Raw genomic sequence first — 17,483 nt, forward strand, 5'->3', positions numbered from 1 at the left:
AAGTCCCTGTTTGTGACGCCATTAATGCTGGGGCTCTTGTTCCAGCATTAAGAAGGGTTCAGCAGTCTGGGGGTAGTCTGTGTGTAACTTAAGTAAGAGTCCAGAGATGAAATATAACTTTGAAAAGCATTTGGGGGTCAGAGGAGCCTAGTTAAAGAAACTAAGATCTCCTCCTCTCAGGACCCCATGCCTTTTATTAACACAATTTGTCCTGAGGCAAGGCAGAAATATACACTTCAAAGGGTCAGGGTTTCATATACAGAGGCATTGTCAGATTGGAAGTATTAGCCTACAGCTGTTCAGGTGATTGGTCAATAGGAGGCAATAACATGTAGATTAAGATGCCCTGAGCTGTCAGGCAGCAAACAATCAAACCTTTTCAGGTTTGGGGAAATGCCTTTAGCCAATCCCAATAGGTGACAACATATGTGACTCAGTCCCCAAGTCCCATCAACCTTTTGATGAAACTCTTGCAATTATGACATGCTGGAATTGGCTTTCGGTACTCCACCTCTTCTTCTCCAGGCTTTGCTCTTTATCCCCCTCTCTCCCTTCTCCTGTCCACTTCTCTTTCTCTTCCTCTTCCTTCCTTTAACACTGATAAACCTGGGAAAAGAGCCAAAAATCCTTTTCTAACTTAATAAAGAAAATACACAAGTATTATATCTTTCAGAAAAGAGACAATAATTTAAACATTATTACCAACCCTAGCCAGTTTGGCTCAGTGGATAGAGTGTAGGACTGCAGACCAAAGGGCCCTGGTCAACCCCACATACTTCACTTTCAGGCTCCTCCCAGGCCCAGGCTCTGGTTGGGTGTGTGCAAGAGGCAACCAATCAATATGTTTCTCTCACATTGATGTTTCTCTGTCTTTCTCTCTCTCTTCCAGTCTACCTGAAAAAAAAAACAAATCATGCAAAACATATCCTCAGGTGAGGATTAACAAGAAAAACAAAATTAAGTATTATTTCCAGACCAGTAACTTACTAAGCATTACTACCAGCAAGATATTAAACTTTAGAGGATAAAGGTAACTTATGCAAGACACAACTGCAATCTCTGAACTAACATTTTGAACTTATACAATTTTTCAGGTCCTAATTCCCTAAAAGTCTAACAGTTCACTCATATAATAGGTCCCAGCTTACAGAAATACAATTTGACAACTTATATTTGCTTGCAAAATTTTATCCTTTGTCACTTAACGTTATGAAATATCTCGGAGGGGTCCTTTAATGTGAAGATGTTTTGCAGGCATTATTTCACCTGGGACACTTTTTCTGGAGGCTAAGAACAGAGGTTAGCATAATAAATGCGAGAAGCTCGTCAGAAGGCTGATGGACTTTTTCAGCAGATCTGAAAATCTGCATATTATTACCTGCTGCTGGTTGAATTGCTGAAGGTAGTTACCCTAACCTGATTGTTTAAAGTTCGTTCTCCCCACGTCCCGCGTGGTTCAGGGTTCAGGATCTGGAAGAGGAGCCGCACACAAATGAAAGAGAAGAGACAAGAGATAATTTGGAAATATTGGGGGGCCAGGCGGGTAAGTCCAACTCAAGGGGAAGGACTTCCACTGGTGCTCAGGCCTCGCCAACCTTTTCTTGGTTTGGGATACACCCATAGCCCTTAGGCAGGCAATTTCCAGTAATAGGCAGACTAGCCCATCAGCAAAGATTTACATAATAGTAAATGGGGAAGTTACTTTAGCTACCATTGTCTGGACTAACAGTGGGTGCACAGCCCTGACCTTTGCAAGGGCTTCAAGGACCACCAGCCTTCCGGGTTCCTTGTCCACACCTCTCTGCTAGTGAAGACAATAGGCAGCTTCCCACACCTGATAATCCTTTATTGTTTACCAAACCTTACCATTGATGTGTGTTTGCTTTGCTAAAGGACAAAATGTGTTAGTGAGTCCAGACTTTCGGGAGCCACTGCACTAGACAGCTGGATTCTGCCTGGCTCCCCAAAATGCCTTCCTAATTTATATTTCTTCTCTAGTCTCTGTCAATTTATGCGCTAGCCCCTTCTCCCCTTGCTACAAAAAAGACTGCAGCATTTATGGCCCCTAAACAAGGGGCATCTGGAGAAGAAAATTGTCCGCCTGAGTGAAAAGGGATCCCTGGTAAAGGTGGGGATCAGTGGAAAATTCAGTGAGGAGGTTCACTGCATATAAAGCTTACACCAAGCTTTGGAATTCCCAATACAGAGTGGGTGAGGTCATCTTTTTCAAGCCAGGCTATAATGGGGAAGAATTTGTTTAAAAGGCAAAATTATAAAGAAATTGAAATGTGAAAAGGTACTCTTTTAAATCGGGCTCAAGGAAAATGAGTGGCCTTGTCATATTTAACTATGTGGGGTCTTATTCAAATTGCAAAATGCCTAATTTGTATTGGGAATCATAGGTCTGTAATAACTAAAAAGGCCCCTGATGCTCCACCTCTGGTGTGGAAAGCCTCCTCAGCTAGAGAGATTAAAGCTGTCAGCTCTCTAACCGGGGGACTCTGATGCTTTGTTTGAAAATTATCATATGACGCCTTGGGAAAGGCAGAGTTTAGCTAAAATAACTTTAAAGGGTAGTCAATGCTATGGAGAGAAATTTCCAAGAAAAGAACTGTGATATATAAAGTCTTGTCTATATGTTTTTTGATCTGTCCTTTTTGTTTGGTTTAATGTGTTTCTTGTCAGTCTATTAAGCATGCCTTTAATTTAATAAGAAAGGAAGCCTGGGTGGCCACGCCAGTTGCTAAATTTCCCCAGAGCAAGCAGGATGTGAGGGTGGGGAGACACGTGGTGATCCTATAAAATCTATGCCTACTCCTGAGAATGCTATTAAAAAGTATCATTTTTGCCATGTTTTTTTTTTTTTTCTTTCCTTCTCTGTCATTTAAAATTTTGCAGAATTTAAAAATGCATCTGGGATTTCTGTACTCATGAATAGAAACAAGCTAACTTAACACAAAAGCGCACTGTCCGTTTTTGGATGGATTTTGGGCTGAGCTCAATCTCTTTACAGATGCTATAGAATAAACTGAAGATTGTTTTATCCTCAAAAAGATGGTAAAAATGACCCAAGGAAAAAATACAGGCTAGGTTCTAAGCAACAAGATTAGTGTTTACATAATAATGGGTAGTTTTTGAATAATAATGGACCACATTTGAAGGTTAATACTAAAAGCCACTAAAAGTCAATAAGTTATCTCTGTTATAGAATTTGCCAAAGAAAATGCCTTAGATAATAATAATTGGCTTTCAAATCTCAAAATTTTTGAAACATGGATAAATAGATGCAACTGAAATGAAGGATTTGTAGTAGAGGTTTTCAGTGATAAGTATAGGTATATTAATAGAGGAGGAGGCTGGTCGTATTTCCTGCAGCAGAAACATAGTTTTCCAAAGTCTTTGGCAACTTAAAGCTTTGGAGTTTTCTAAATTAAATAATAAAACTTATTAAATATCTAGGTAAATATGTCCTTAAAAATGTGCAGTTATTATTAATCTGAGAAATGCTAACTATTTAACTTGCCATCTAAAATTTAAGGTTTCTAAGAGTTTAAAGTTCAAATTAAGTTGGGAGAAATTATATAGTTGTGATAACAAAATGCATAAAGTATAGAAATATATTTTTGAGAAAATAATTCTTATATATTCTCTGGAGAAATTGGTAGTTTAAAATATATTGTAGTCATTATGTATACTATGTGTAGTAAAATTTCAACCTAAAATATAATATGTTATATGGTCCAATTAAAAAGAGGATTAATTCTGTGATCTGAACCACATTTTTAATATAAAAACCAGTTTGCATTTAATTGATATCTTTTAGAATAATTATAAAAAGTATATAATATAATCAAATAATCATTGGGATATATATAATTTGATGGTCTTTGCAAGTTAAATTTCAAGACTTTAACCAAGAGATGGCCTTTGGAACATTCCAAGGGCCCTGGAATGATTTAAGTATTTATTCTCTCTTAAAAGAAATATTTTTTTAATTAGGCCGATCTAATATATTTGAAATACCGTGGACAGATTTATCAAATAAATATTAATAACTATATTATATCTATATACATATATTTTAAATGTTATAAAAGTTTTAAGCTCTAAGAGAGGGCAAGGAAGATTACTGAATATTTCTTCAGCAGTGGAATTTTAAAAACAAAAGCAAACAAAAGCCCCAAGCAGCCTGCTTCTCAAATAGGCTGGGAGGTAGGGCAGCATCTGTACTTCATAGGTCAAATGTCTAAGTTTACTTACTTTACTTTTTCAATAAAGATGCCTACTTTAATTACTTAATAATTTAAAAGGCAAAATTATAAAGAAATTGAAATGTGAAAAGGTACTCTTTTAAATCGGGCTCAAGGAAAATGAGTGGCCTTGTCATATTTAACTATGTGGGGTCTTATTCAAATTGCAAAATGCCTAATTTGTATTGGGAATCATAGGTCTGTAATAACTAAAAAGGCCCCTGATGCTCCACCTCTGGTGTGGAAAGCCTCCTCAGCTAGAGAGATTAAAGCTGTCAGCTCTCTAACCGGGGGACTCTGATGCTTTGTTTGAAAATTATCATATGACGCCTTGGGAAAGGCAGAGTTTAGCTAAAATAACTTTAAAGGGTAGTCAATGCTATGGAGAGAAATTTCCAAGAAAAGAACTGTGATATATAAAGTCTTGTCTATATGTTTTTTGATCTGTCCTTTTTGTTTGGTTTAATGTGTTTCTTGTCAGTCTATTAAGCATGCCTTTAATTTAATAAGAAAGGAAGCCTGGGTGGCCACGCCAGTTGCTAAATTTCCCCAGAGCAAGCAGGATGTGAGGGTGGGGAGACACGTGGTGATCCTATAAAATCTATGCCTACTCCTGAGAATGCTATTAAAAAGTATCATTTTTGCCATGTTTTTTTTTTTTTTCTTTCCTTCTCTGTCATTTAAAATTTTGCAGAATTTAAAAATGCATCTGGGATTTCTGTACTCATGAATAGAAACAAGCTAACTTAACACAAAAGCGCACTGTCCGTTTTTGGATGGATTTTGGGCTGAGCTCAATCTCTTTACAGATGCTATAGAATAAACTGAAGATTGTTTTATCCTCAAAAAGATGGTAAAAATGACCCAAGGAAAAAATACAGGCTAGGTTCTAAGCAACAAGATTAGTGTTTACATAATAATGGGTAGTTTTTGAATAATAATGGACCACATTTGAAGGTTAATACTAAAAGCCACTAAAAGTCAATAAGTTATCTCTGTTATAGAATTTGCCAAAGAAAATGCCTTAGATAATAATAATTGGCTTTCAAATCTCAAAATTTTTGAAACATGGATAAATAGATGCAACTGAAATGAAGGATTTGTAGTAGAGGTTTTCAGTGATAAGTATAGGTATATTAATAGAGGAGGAGGCTGGTCGTATTTCCTGCAGCAGAAACATAGTTTTCCAAAGTCTTTGGCAACTTAAAGCTTTGGAGTTTTCTAAATTAAATAATAAAACTTATTAAATATCTAGGTAAATATGTCCTTAAAAATGTGCAGTTATTATTAATCTGAGAAATGCTAACTATTTAACTTGCCATCTAAAATTTAAGGTTTCTAAGAGTTTAAAGTTCAAATTAAGTTGGGAGAAATTATATAGTTGTGATAACAAAATGCATAAAGTATAGAAATATATTTTTGAGAAAATAATTCTTATATATTCTCTGGAGAAATTGGTAGTTTAAAATATATTGTAGTCATTATGTATACTATGTGTAGTAAAATTTCAACCTAAAATATAATATGTTATATGGTCCAATTAAAAAGAGGATTAATTCTGTGATCTGAACCACATTTTTAATATAAAAACCAGTTTGCATTTAATTGATATCTTTTAGAATAATTATAAAAAGTATATAATATAATCAAATAATCATTGGGATATATATAATTTGATGGTCTTTGCAAGTTAAATTTCAAGACTTTAACCAAGAGATGGCCTTTGGAACATTCCAAGGGCCCTGGAATGATTTAAGTATTTATTCTCTCTTAAAAGAAATATTTTTTTAATTAGGCCGATCTAATATATTTGAAATACCGTGGACAGATTTATCAAATAAATATTAATAACTATATTATATCTATATACATATATTTTAAATGTTATAAAAGTTTTAAGCTCTAAGAGAGGGCAAGGAAGATTACTGAATATTTCTTCAGCAGTGGAATTTTAAAAACAAAAGCAAACAAAAGCCCCAAGCAGCCTGCTTCTCAAATAGGCTGGGAGGTAGGGCAGCATCTGTACTTCATAGGTCAAATGTCTAAGTTTACTTACTTTACTTTTTCAATAAAGATGCCTACTTTAATTACTTAATAAATTAGCTTTTTAAAATATAATCGAGGTCTCATATAATTTCAGATATATGAGAAGCCAAAATGTTAAACAATTGATTCTAGTAAAGTCCTCTGAAATTGTTACTGAGACCTCCCATAACCCCTCTGTGTATGCAAATGATCACTAGCCAAAAAGAGTGCTGTCTAAAAGTAAATTTTAAGCCTAATAAAAGGAGAAATTTTAAAATCTCCTCCACTACTATTTACAGGGTAAACTCTAGGTTATTAATCAAGCATTAATCTGATCATTAATGAGTCACCATAAGTAAAAAGAGAGTCACTGGAAATATAGGCATGGCAGTATGAGCCAGCATCTGAAAAGCAATCAAGTTTGTTGCTCAGTTTAAAAGAAAGAAAAGAGTTTTAAAAGAAGCTTCCTAAATGTGGTTTGGAAATTACTCTGGAAGGAAATAAAGGGAGATTTCCTTCAAATATCTGGAAAACTGAAATTAAATGTTAATGTATTAGGTCTCAATAAATAAGTAAATAGTTTATATTTGCCTCCCTAAGAAAAGCTTGTGCTCAAACATTGTAGCAGAAATTCAATTAGTGTCCTTAAGTTAGAATATAAGCCTTATTTCAGGCTGATTTAAATTGGAAAATTGAAATAAGTGAATATTCAGGGGAACTTAGTTCTACTAGGCAGGAATTTATTCTTGGAGCATTAACTATTTTTTACTGATAGTTCATCTCATAGTAAAAGCTGCTTATTATGCAATGAATGCAGGCCAGTCATACTTCTGTGCAAAGAATTGAATTAAAAGCTACCAAGACTGCATTGCAGGATTTACAAAAGCCTCTTAATATTATTTAATACAAAGAAGGGGGGAGAGTAGAGTAATTTCCTGTAAATAAATTACATCAGCCTTAATTACTTAAATTTTTTCACTTTAAATTTTTTTTTCACTTGTAATGCTGATCGCGAGACACCCATGGAATTACACTGGTGTCAGAATAAGCCAAATGAAAATGGTTTGGCAAAATGAAAAAATCCCGAGTCTAGTTTATAGAGGGAAGGGTCCCTTTACTAACCTTTGGTCTAGGACAGTGATGGTGAACCTTTTGAGCTCGGCGTGTCAGCATTTTGAAAAACCCTAACTTAACTCTGGTGCTGTGTCACATATAGAAATTTTTTGATATTTGCAACCATAGTAATACAAAGACATATTTTTTATATTTATTTTATATATTTAAATGCCATTTAACAAAGAAAAATCAACCGAAAAAATGAGTTCATGTGTCACCTCTGACATACGTGTCATAGGTTCACCATCACTGGTCTAGGATATGCTTATGTATTTCCAGAAAAATCCTCCAAGCCCATGTGAATTCCTGCAACAATGGATCTGAGAGAGGAACTGACCAACTTCAGCCCCAGACAGCAGTAGCCCCAAGCAACATGCTGATGAGACAGAGGAGAAAGAGTCTAGAGATGGGGGATCATAAAGATGACTTGCCATGCTGTGTGTTGCTGCAGGTTGCCCAGGACAAAACCAAAGAAGGATGGACCTGCATTGCCATTGCTCACCATTTGTCCACCATCCAGAACTGAAATATCATTGATATCATATGACAGGGGACAGTGATTGAGAAGGGAACCCATAAAAAAATGTTGGACAGTGATTGGAAAGGGAACTCAAAGAACTGTTGACCCAGAAAGGAGCTTACTGCAGACTGATTCCTTTGATGCCTGGCAGCAATTTAAAAGGACATGAAAGAACTCATTCCTTTTTATTGAATTTAAAAATCTTAAGAGGACACGAGCACTGCAAATAGCATACATTCTTGTTAAATTTATTAAAAATCAAAAAGGGAGATATGCTGATGGCTAAGAACAGTGGTCAGCATAATAAATGTGAGAAGTTAGTCAGAAGGCTGATGGACTTTATCACCAGGGCTGAAAATCTGCATATTATTACCTGCTGCTAGTTGAATGGCTGAAGGCAGTTCCCCTAACCTGATAATCCTTTGTTTACCAAACCATACCATTGATGTGTGTTTCCTTTGCTAAAGGGCAAAATGTGTTAATAAATGTCCCTGGGTCCGGACATTTGGGGAGCCACTGCACTAGAGAGCTAGTTTCCACCTGGCCCCCCAAATGCCTTCCAAATATATATTTCTTGTCCAGTCTATATCCATTTATGCTTCAGACTCTTCTCCAGATTCCTGAACGCTTGCTGTGAAAAGACTGAGGCACACTTTTTTCACTTTTTGTGTTACAACTACTTTCCTCATTTATGTTGTAAGTTCACCTTCACAAAACTCCTCTGGATGCATACCTAGAGTTTCCAGAATTGCAGCTTTATCAACATTCCATCACATCCAATTTCACTCCTAGAAATATCAGTTTACCTTTCTTAGCAATTTCAGCTTTATTGGACAATTCCCTCTTTCAATCATCCAATTTTGTAAAACGTCATATGAGTTTATCAGTGGGAGACAATGAAGCAACAAAGCAACTACATACTTTGCTAGACTATGGAAACTGAATAACAGATGCAAAGACTCTGAAAGAATTCATGTGATTGGCCACTGATCATGATGCACATCTGTTATTTTTCTAGTGCTTTGTAGACAGTGAAGTTGGTACAATGTAATTACTCACAGGTAATATACTATGGTGACTGAAATTTTCACCTTGTTGTTGAGAGACTGGTCTTAATTTAACTAGACTGAAATTTAGGCATCTCAGGACTGAGCAAAGCCAGGATCGCCTATACTCATTTCCCAATTGGTTCCTAGCAGAGAGGTTACCAACACAGAAGCTCTCAACATTACTCATTTTGTAGTCTTTGGAACCAATTCAATCAGGTCAAAGGTGCCCAAAGCCAAATTTTGACATATGCAAAAGTAAGTCCATACTTAGGAGAAACAAAGTTACAATCTAATTTCTAAGAAACAAACAAGTAGTCTGAAACAAAACCTTTCCCTTAACAAACAGGTAATTTGAATGTCCCATTGGGCATTTCCCTTTCCCTATTAGTCCCTCACTCCTCAGGCCTCTCCCTTTAGTCATCAAAACAATTCTTTTAATCAGAGATCCTTAAAGTTTAGCCTTCAGAATCAACCAGGGCTCTCTAATGTACAGATTGCTGGAAATTTGCATTTCTAACAATTGCCCAGATAAAGTTGATGCTACTTGACTGAGGACCATCTTGAAAACCACTGCTTTGGGTGGTAAGCTCAGGAATGGAATTGAAATGTTTTTATTTAAGTAGAGAATTTGTACATTTTTGACTATCAAAACTTTGTGATTAAGTGATTAAGTGATGAGACAGATAGCACCTCCTTCAAGCCAGTTCCACAATTCTATAGCATACCATTGTTTGCAGTATAAATTCAGTCTGTACACATATAGGGTGTCCCAAAAATGTACACGCACACTTTGAATAATTATATTAATGTTTATTTAAAAAACATTTCATTTTCATAATTGATCTATCAGCTGTTACAATGTGTATACATTTTTTGGGACACCCTGTATACACAAATTTTCAAATTTTCAAAACAGCTATTTTGAACATTTTCAAAGTCTTTTGTGACAAAAGTTAAAATCCAAGGACAAAAAATACAAAAGTTTTGCTGTATAGCAGAAATAAATAATGTGTTTATGTTCCCACAAATGGCTTGCTTTTTGAATCAAGCAAGCTTGGAAGATAATTTAAAAGATCACAGGAAATCAGAATAAAGTATGTAGTATAGTTAATAGAATTATATCAATATTAATTTCTTAATTTTGATAATTGTACTATGATTGTATATGATATTTACATTGCAGGAAGTTGGGTAAAAGGTGGTATACAAGAATTATTTGTATTATTTTTGCAACTCTTCTTTAAGTCTAAATTTCATCAAAATTTAAGAAGTTTAAAAAACTCACAGGAAGAAGAGCACTCTAGCATACCTATATTTGTACATCAAAGAAAGTTTTCACCTATGAAAAACTACTTGGGTTTCATTGTTTATTTCTGCAGGTTAGTTCAGTTGTCATGTTCTTTCTCAGGTTATTTTCAGAGATGGTTTAATTGAATTTTACTGGGACACCAACTGAACTTTGGTAGAGGTGTTCAAAATGCCTGCAGATGAAGATTTTTGAAATTGGTAACATTTCACTCTTATCTTCATCTTCTGAAAAATTTTATTTCTCAAACGGATAATATATCTACAAGATTAAAGTCAAAAAAGGTATAAAAGTACTTACAGTGGAGAGTTATCCTCTTACTATTGTCTAACTGACACCTAATTACGTACTGTATTCTCTCCAGATTCCACCAATGATATTAAATTCTTCTGTATCCTTCAGTATTTGTTAAGGCACAAGAAAGGAAATGGTCTCTATTTTACAGAAAATAAGAGCATACTTTACTTTTCATCATCACTCATTCTTTTTTTTAAAACTTAATATATTTTGGAGGCATCATTTCCATATCTGTATAATAAGCTTCCTGATCCTTTCTTAGGGCTGCATTGTATTCCATTGCATGGATGTGCACAGTTCATTTCACTGATCCCTTCAATGGACATTTAGATACTTTCCATCTTTTGCTACTACACACATCACTCTATGAACAGCTTTGCAATTTGGGAGAGTGTTGTTTTATTATACTCACTTTTTTGATAAACAATAATACACCCTGTACAAAATGCAACAGAGCATGAGGGTCAATGGTGCAAAAGAAGTCTTCCTCATAGTCCCTTCCTTCCAGCCCCTCCCCCCAGAGGTTACCACTGCTACTTGCTTCTTTGCCCATGAGTACTATTTCCAGCCACTTTTATCCAATTTTTTAAAAACCCTTGGCTACTGGATTGGTCCTTCCTTCCTTGTTACCTCCCACCTCCCCTGCCTTGTTCTTCTCCTCCTTTTCTCTTTCTCCTTCTCCTCCTTTTTCGTCTTGAAAATTTCTACTTTGAAATTTCATTTATGCTGGGCATTAAAACAAAATTCTTTTATATACTACTAGAGGCCCGGTGCACAAAAATTTGTGCACTGTTGGGGGAGATGTCTCTCAGCCCCACTTGTGCCCTCTCACAGTCTGGGACCCCTCAAGAGATAACCACCTGCTGGCTTAGGCCCGCTCCCGGGTGGCAGAGGCCAGGCCCAATCCCTAGGTGCAGCCCCTGGTCAGGCTCAGAGCAGGGCCGATCAGGGGGTTGGGGCGCTGCCCCCTGTCACGCACAGAGCAGGGCCCATTAGGAGGGTTGGGGCTCCGTACCCTGTCACACACAGAGCAGGGCCGATCAGGGGGTTGGGTAGCTCCCCCCTGTCACACACCAAGCAGGGCCAATCAGGGGGTTGGGGAACTCCCCCGGTCACACACAGAGCAGGGTGGATCAGGGGTTTGGGGAGCTCCCCCCTGTCATACACAGAGTAGGGCTGATAGGGGAGTTGGGGCACTGATCCCTGTCACACACAGAGCAGGGTGGATCAGGGGATCGGGGCGCTGCCGCCATCACCCACAGAGCAGGGCCGATCAGGGGGTTGGGGTGCAGCTGCTGTCACATTCAGGGCAGAGCCGATGGGGAGGTTGCGGCTCTATCCCGTCACACACAGAGCAGGGCCCATGGAGGGGTTAGTGCGCCTTCCCCTGTCACACACAAAGCAGGGCCAATCAGGGGGTTGGGGAGCTCCGCCCTATCAGGCACAGAGCAGGGCCGATCAGGGGGTTGGGGCACCTTCCCCTGTCAGGAACAGAGCAGGGCGGATAGGGAGGTTGTGGCCCCGCCCTGTCACACACAGAGCCGCAGGGCAATCAGGGGGTTTGGGCGCTGCCCCCTGTCACGCTGCTCCAGGCTATCAGGCACAGAGCAGGGCAGATCAGGGGGTTGGGGTGCCTTCCCCTGTCACGAACAGAGCAGGGCGGATAGGGAGGTTGTGGCCCCGCCCCCTGTCACACACAGAGCTGCAGGGCGATCAGGGGGTTTGGGCGCTGCCCCCTGTCACGCTGCTCCTGTGCCAGGAGGCCTCGTGGCTCCGCTGATCCCGGTGCTGGGAGGCATATTACCCTTTTACTATATAGGATAGAGGCCTGGGGGCCGGCTGGTTTGCCCTGAAGGGTGTCCTGGATCAGGGTGGGGGTCCCACTTGGGTTCCTGGCCAGCCTGGATGAGGGGATGATGGCTGTTTGCAGCTGGTCACACCCCCTTCAGGGTGGGGGTCCCCACTGGGGTGCCTGGCCAGTCTGGGTGAGGGGCTGAGGGCCGTTTTCAGGCTGGTGGGTGACTGAAGCTTCCAACCTGTCCTTTTTCTCTTTTTTTCTTTTATTCTGGGATTTATTTACCTTCTATGGCTGTCACTGGAGCTGAAAGCTGGCTTTAGCTCTGAGGCCAGCTCCAGCTTGAGGCCTCGGCTGCTGAAAGCAGGGATCTGGGTTTGTTTGGGTTCTATAATTGTAACACTGTTTCGGTCCTGCTCGCTCGATGAAAGCAGGTATCTGGAGTTTTGTTTAGCTTCTTTATTTGTAACAATGTTTCTTAGAGAGCAAGCTCAGAGGCCGGCAAGGAAGGCGGGGAACCTTGGCTTCCTCTGTCACTGGAGCAAGCAAGCCTCCTGTTCACTTCAGCTGCCTGGCAGCCGGCCGCCATCTTGGTTGGCAGTTAATTTGCATATCGCCCTGATTAGCCAATGGAAAGTGTAGCGAAGTTATGGCTAATTACCATGTTTCTCTTTTATTAGACAGGATCTGTCCTGTAAAGTGTATCTCAACATTGTTAACAGACAAGGGTATTCCAAATCTGGGGGTCCATTATTGTTTAGAAGTCTTCTGTGGACAGCCATTGTGCCCACTCATTCTAACAGGTGCTCACAAGCGTGAGTGTGCTTATATGAGCCACTCTTCACTAGGTTCCCTAGGAGGGGAGGAGTGCTTCCCTTAGTCTTAACACTGTTTTCAACATTGAGGGGCTCACAAGAAAGTGCAGCATTTACAGGACAGGACAGCAATTCTTGGAAAATACTATGGCATACAAGTCATGCCTGTTCACTCTTGGTCTCCCCTCCTAGTTGGTGAGTGCTGAGCTGGACAAGGCGAGGGAGCCAATCTTTGTTATTCTGGGGAGCAGCAAAGACCATTGGAGTGAAAGAAACAACCTGTAAATGTCCAAAGTTACCGAATTTGCAGTCAAGTTGTAGAAATGAATAACATATGAAAAAGTAGGCCTAAGATACTGGACAGTTGATAAACAATAGTAGCAAAGGTGGCTGAAAATGACAAATGGATATTTGATACTGGCTACACAGAGGTAACAGTGAAAATTGTCATTCTTTCAGCAGTAGGAAACTGCATTGTTTTTACACTCATGTTTAATCATGAAGTACTCAGAAGCATCACAAGGATTTGTGTAAAGATGGCACGCTTATGAAAAGTGAGAGTACACACCCAGAAGGGTGACAAAAATTTTGCTACCATTTCAGAACATAATTTAGGCAAAGAACTTTTATTTGCTTCATGTTGACAACAGATGACATACCTTGAGACATACCCTGTTTCTTTTCTCAAACTACAAGTCATCGCTCCTTGATTATATGTAACTAAACAATGCTATTGGCCTTAATATAGCTTTAATATGTACATATGTACTTAGATAGTCATGTTAGTTTGAATAACAATACTTAAGACTTTAAAACACTAGCTTTAGCCTGGCTGGCATGGCTTAAGGGTTGAACATCTACCTATGAACCAAGAGGTCATGATTCAATTCCCTGTCAGTGCACATGCCTGGGTTGTGGGCTCAATCCCCATTGAAGGGCCTGCAGAAGGCAGCCAATCAATGATTCTCTCTCATCTTTCTAAATTTCTCTCTGCCTCTCCATACCTCTCTGAATTCAATAAAAAGAAAATTAAAAAAATAAATAAAATGCTAGCTTTAACCAACTTTATCAAGTCCAGAGTGGGTCAAAAGTAGGTTTACAATTGTGAGTATATGAAATAGAGTTTATTTGTATATTACTATTTATTAATTATTGTTTTAATTTCCATACAAACAAGTGTAAATCTACTTTTTGCCCCACTCTGTATATCATAATTGTATGTTTCTATTTAATTCATCTCAATTTGAGTTTTCTGAAGGAAAAAGTGTTTGTGCATAAAGATACATACATAAAAACATGCATAGATGTTGTGTAGAAACTATGCATTTTATTTTTTCTCTGTATTGGAGAACAATTTTTTATGAGTTTCTGCATGATTCTGCACATCTTAAGAGCAGAGGCAATGACTAATTTTGTTCTGGACTATCTTTCAAAGCTGTTTGTACAAAGAACAGCCCTAGGAGATAAGAGACTCTGACTCCATCCAGAGCAAAGGGAAATTTTACTTATTGTCCTTTATATTAATGTCTCCTTCTAGCACAAAGGTCATGCTGTCTTAGTGCTCATCCTATATAATAAAAGGATAATATGCTAATTAGACCAGACATCCTTCTGGACATCCTTCCTGATGAAGCCAGGGCCTGAGGGAAGCCAGCCCAAGTCCCGGGCGCCTGTGAGCGGCCTGAAGAAAGCCAGCCAGGGTCCCAGATGCAGGAGGGAAGCTGCTGCCGGCAGGCGGGAAAAGTAAGGCCTATTCTTGCATGAATTTTCATGCATCGGGCCTCCAGCCTATACTATTAAACGGGTAATATGCTAATTAGACTGGGTCAACTGGACATCTCTGGTCATCCATACATCTACTAGTCGTCCAGTCATCCTTGCAGACAAAGCCACTGTGGTGGGGGAAGAGGCAGATGTGGTTAGGGGAGATCCGGCCGTCAGGTGAGCAGTTAGGGGTGATCAGGCCGGCAGGGGAGGGCAATTAGGGGCAATCAGGCTGGCAGTCGGAGGTGGTTAGGAGCTATCAGGCAGGCAGGCAGAGTTGTTAGGGGCAATCAGGCGGCAGGCAGGAGCAGTTAGGAGCCAGCGGTACTGGATTGCTAAAGAGATGTCTGGCAGTCAGACATGCCCAAGGGGTCCCAGATTAGAGAAGGTGCAGGCCGGTCTGAAGGACCCACCTCCCGTGAATGGATTTTGAAATCTGGACAGGCACATTCAGCTCCAGAGGAACTATGAGGGGAGTTAGTGAAGGCTGTTGCCCTAGAGCGCCTCCTGTGGCTCTAGGTCAACATGGCCAGCGGTGGGGGAGAGAGCTACTCTCCAAATAAGGAAGGATGAGGCCAGGCCTGAAGTCTTACCCCTGAGTCCTCACTCACTGCATCTCACTCTGTGACTTTCTGAGAGTCATGGCTCTGCTTCATTCCATCTTCTTGTTCAAACACAAATGTTTCCTTTGAACAAAGCTAACCCAGAACCATACAGAAAAGGGGCTTCTTGGAGACAATTCCTGTTTAGCTAAGTTGACAAAAGCTCCCAGTTGGTAAATATTGCTTAGGTAAAAAAAAAAAACTGGTACCTTTATTTTTTCCAAGAGCTACTATTTTATCCGTTTTTAATAATAGTGGTATTTCCACACACTCAAAAATGCCATATAGAGAAGATAGGAGACAGAAAAGCTGCCAGAATAAAGATCTTTTGCTAGTTTCAGGCTTCTAATTCATCAGTCAAATAGAAGTTAAGATTACTTTCAGAAAATAATTTCTCCCCTTTCTGTTCTTTTTGATAGGAGGAGTCCTGCAATTGTAGTTTTCTCACTTGTTTTTCACAAGCTTAGTCCATGAGTATCTAATGGTACTTCCCTGTTAATATGGCAGGTGCCACAGGTATTGCAGTAAATGAAATAATTTGAGGTGGGTTCTAGCAGTGTTTTATATCCATAATGATTTCATATGCTTATTCAGTTGTTGAAATATCTTAAATTATGTGCATTTGGGGTCAGTCTGGTTGTTAGAGTTACTAGGAACACAGATCAGCTCCCAGTTTCCTTGTTTGTGTTAATGGCATTACTATTCCCTTAGGCACCTAGACTGGAAAACTTTTGTCATCTTTGACTTATTCCTGTCCCTCACTTCTCATACTCAGTAAATAATCTGTTTATAAGTCTTTGAAAGGCCATTCATACCCATATTATACTCTTCATTTTTATTGCAACAAACCTAGTGAATATAATGCTTAGTTAATTGTCTGTCTGTCTGTCCATCCATCCATCCATCTGTCCATCTATCCATCCATCCCTCCATCCATCCATCCATCTATGCCTTGTGAATCTCATAACTTTCCTATTTTTTTAAAAAATTGAAAGACAATAAAGAGGAACATTGTAAACTTGGATTAAAAGGAAACAGTAGGCTTAAATCAATTGTTCTCACCTTGGGATGCATTAGAATCAAGGGAGAACTTTTGAAAAATACTGATACTCAGAACAACTCACAGAGATTTGGATTACTATGGTCTAGAGCTCCCCTGGTTATTCTAATGTGCAGCCAGGTTGGGAACTGTGGAATTGAAAATGAGGGAGTGGCTATTAGTAGCCACTTGATATAAGCTGATTACAACCTTTGAAACATGTATGGCTGCAAAGGCAAAAGGGGATATATGCTCTGTTAAATACATCTCACTGTCTGACAAAATATTTCCCCCCAGAATTAAATTCTAAAAGTAACACAGTTATGTTCCAGTAATGCAACAATAGCTACCCTTTACTGAATGGTTGCCATGTGCTAAGCATTATGGCAGTTATAGGAATTACCTCTTTCAAGTCTCACCAGACACCTATGATGTGAGCATATTATTAACCTAATATTTCAGATGAGGACACGGGGATGTTGATAGGACTTAAGTAAATTTCCAGCTTTTGGATTCAGGCTGCCTAATAGCCAATGCCAGTGCTTGACTGAGTCATAGTTTATCCTGAGCAGTACTCAGAACAGCATCAGACACAATAAGATACTTAATAAGGGTTTTTGTATTGAGATAATGATCATCTCAGATTCAGAAATGTGTTTTTGTAATGCCGACATTAATAATAATATCTCATGGTAACTTAGTGTAATGAAGTCCAAAAGGTCTGAGTATGAATGCCAGCTCTGTCATGTAGTAATTGTGTGACCCTGAGCAGGGCACTGGGAGCTAGTTTCCTCATTGTAAATGAAAGGTGGTCATGGGGACCTGAGAGTTGTTGTGAGGACAGAGTCACACACCAAACAGAAACTGTTTAGGATGGTAAGGCACTCAGTAAATACCTATTACAG

This window comes from Myotis brandtii, unplaced genomic scaffold (genome assembly GCF_000412655.1).
Source record: "Myotis brandtii unplaced genomic scaffold, ASM41265v1 scaffold1019, whole genome shotgun sequence".
NCBI classification, from domain to species: Eukaryota; Metazoa; Chordata; class Mammalia; order Chiroptera; family Vespertilionidae; genus Myotis; species Myotis brandtii.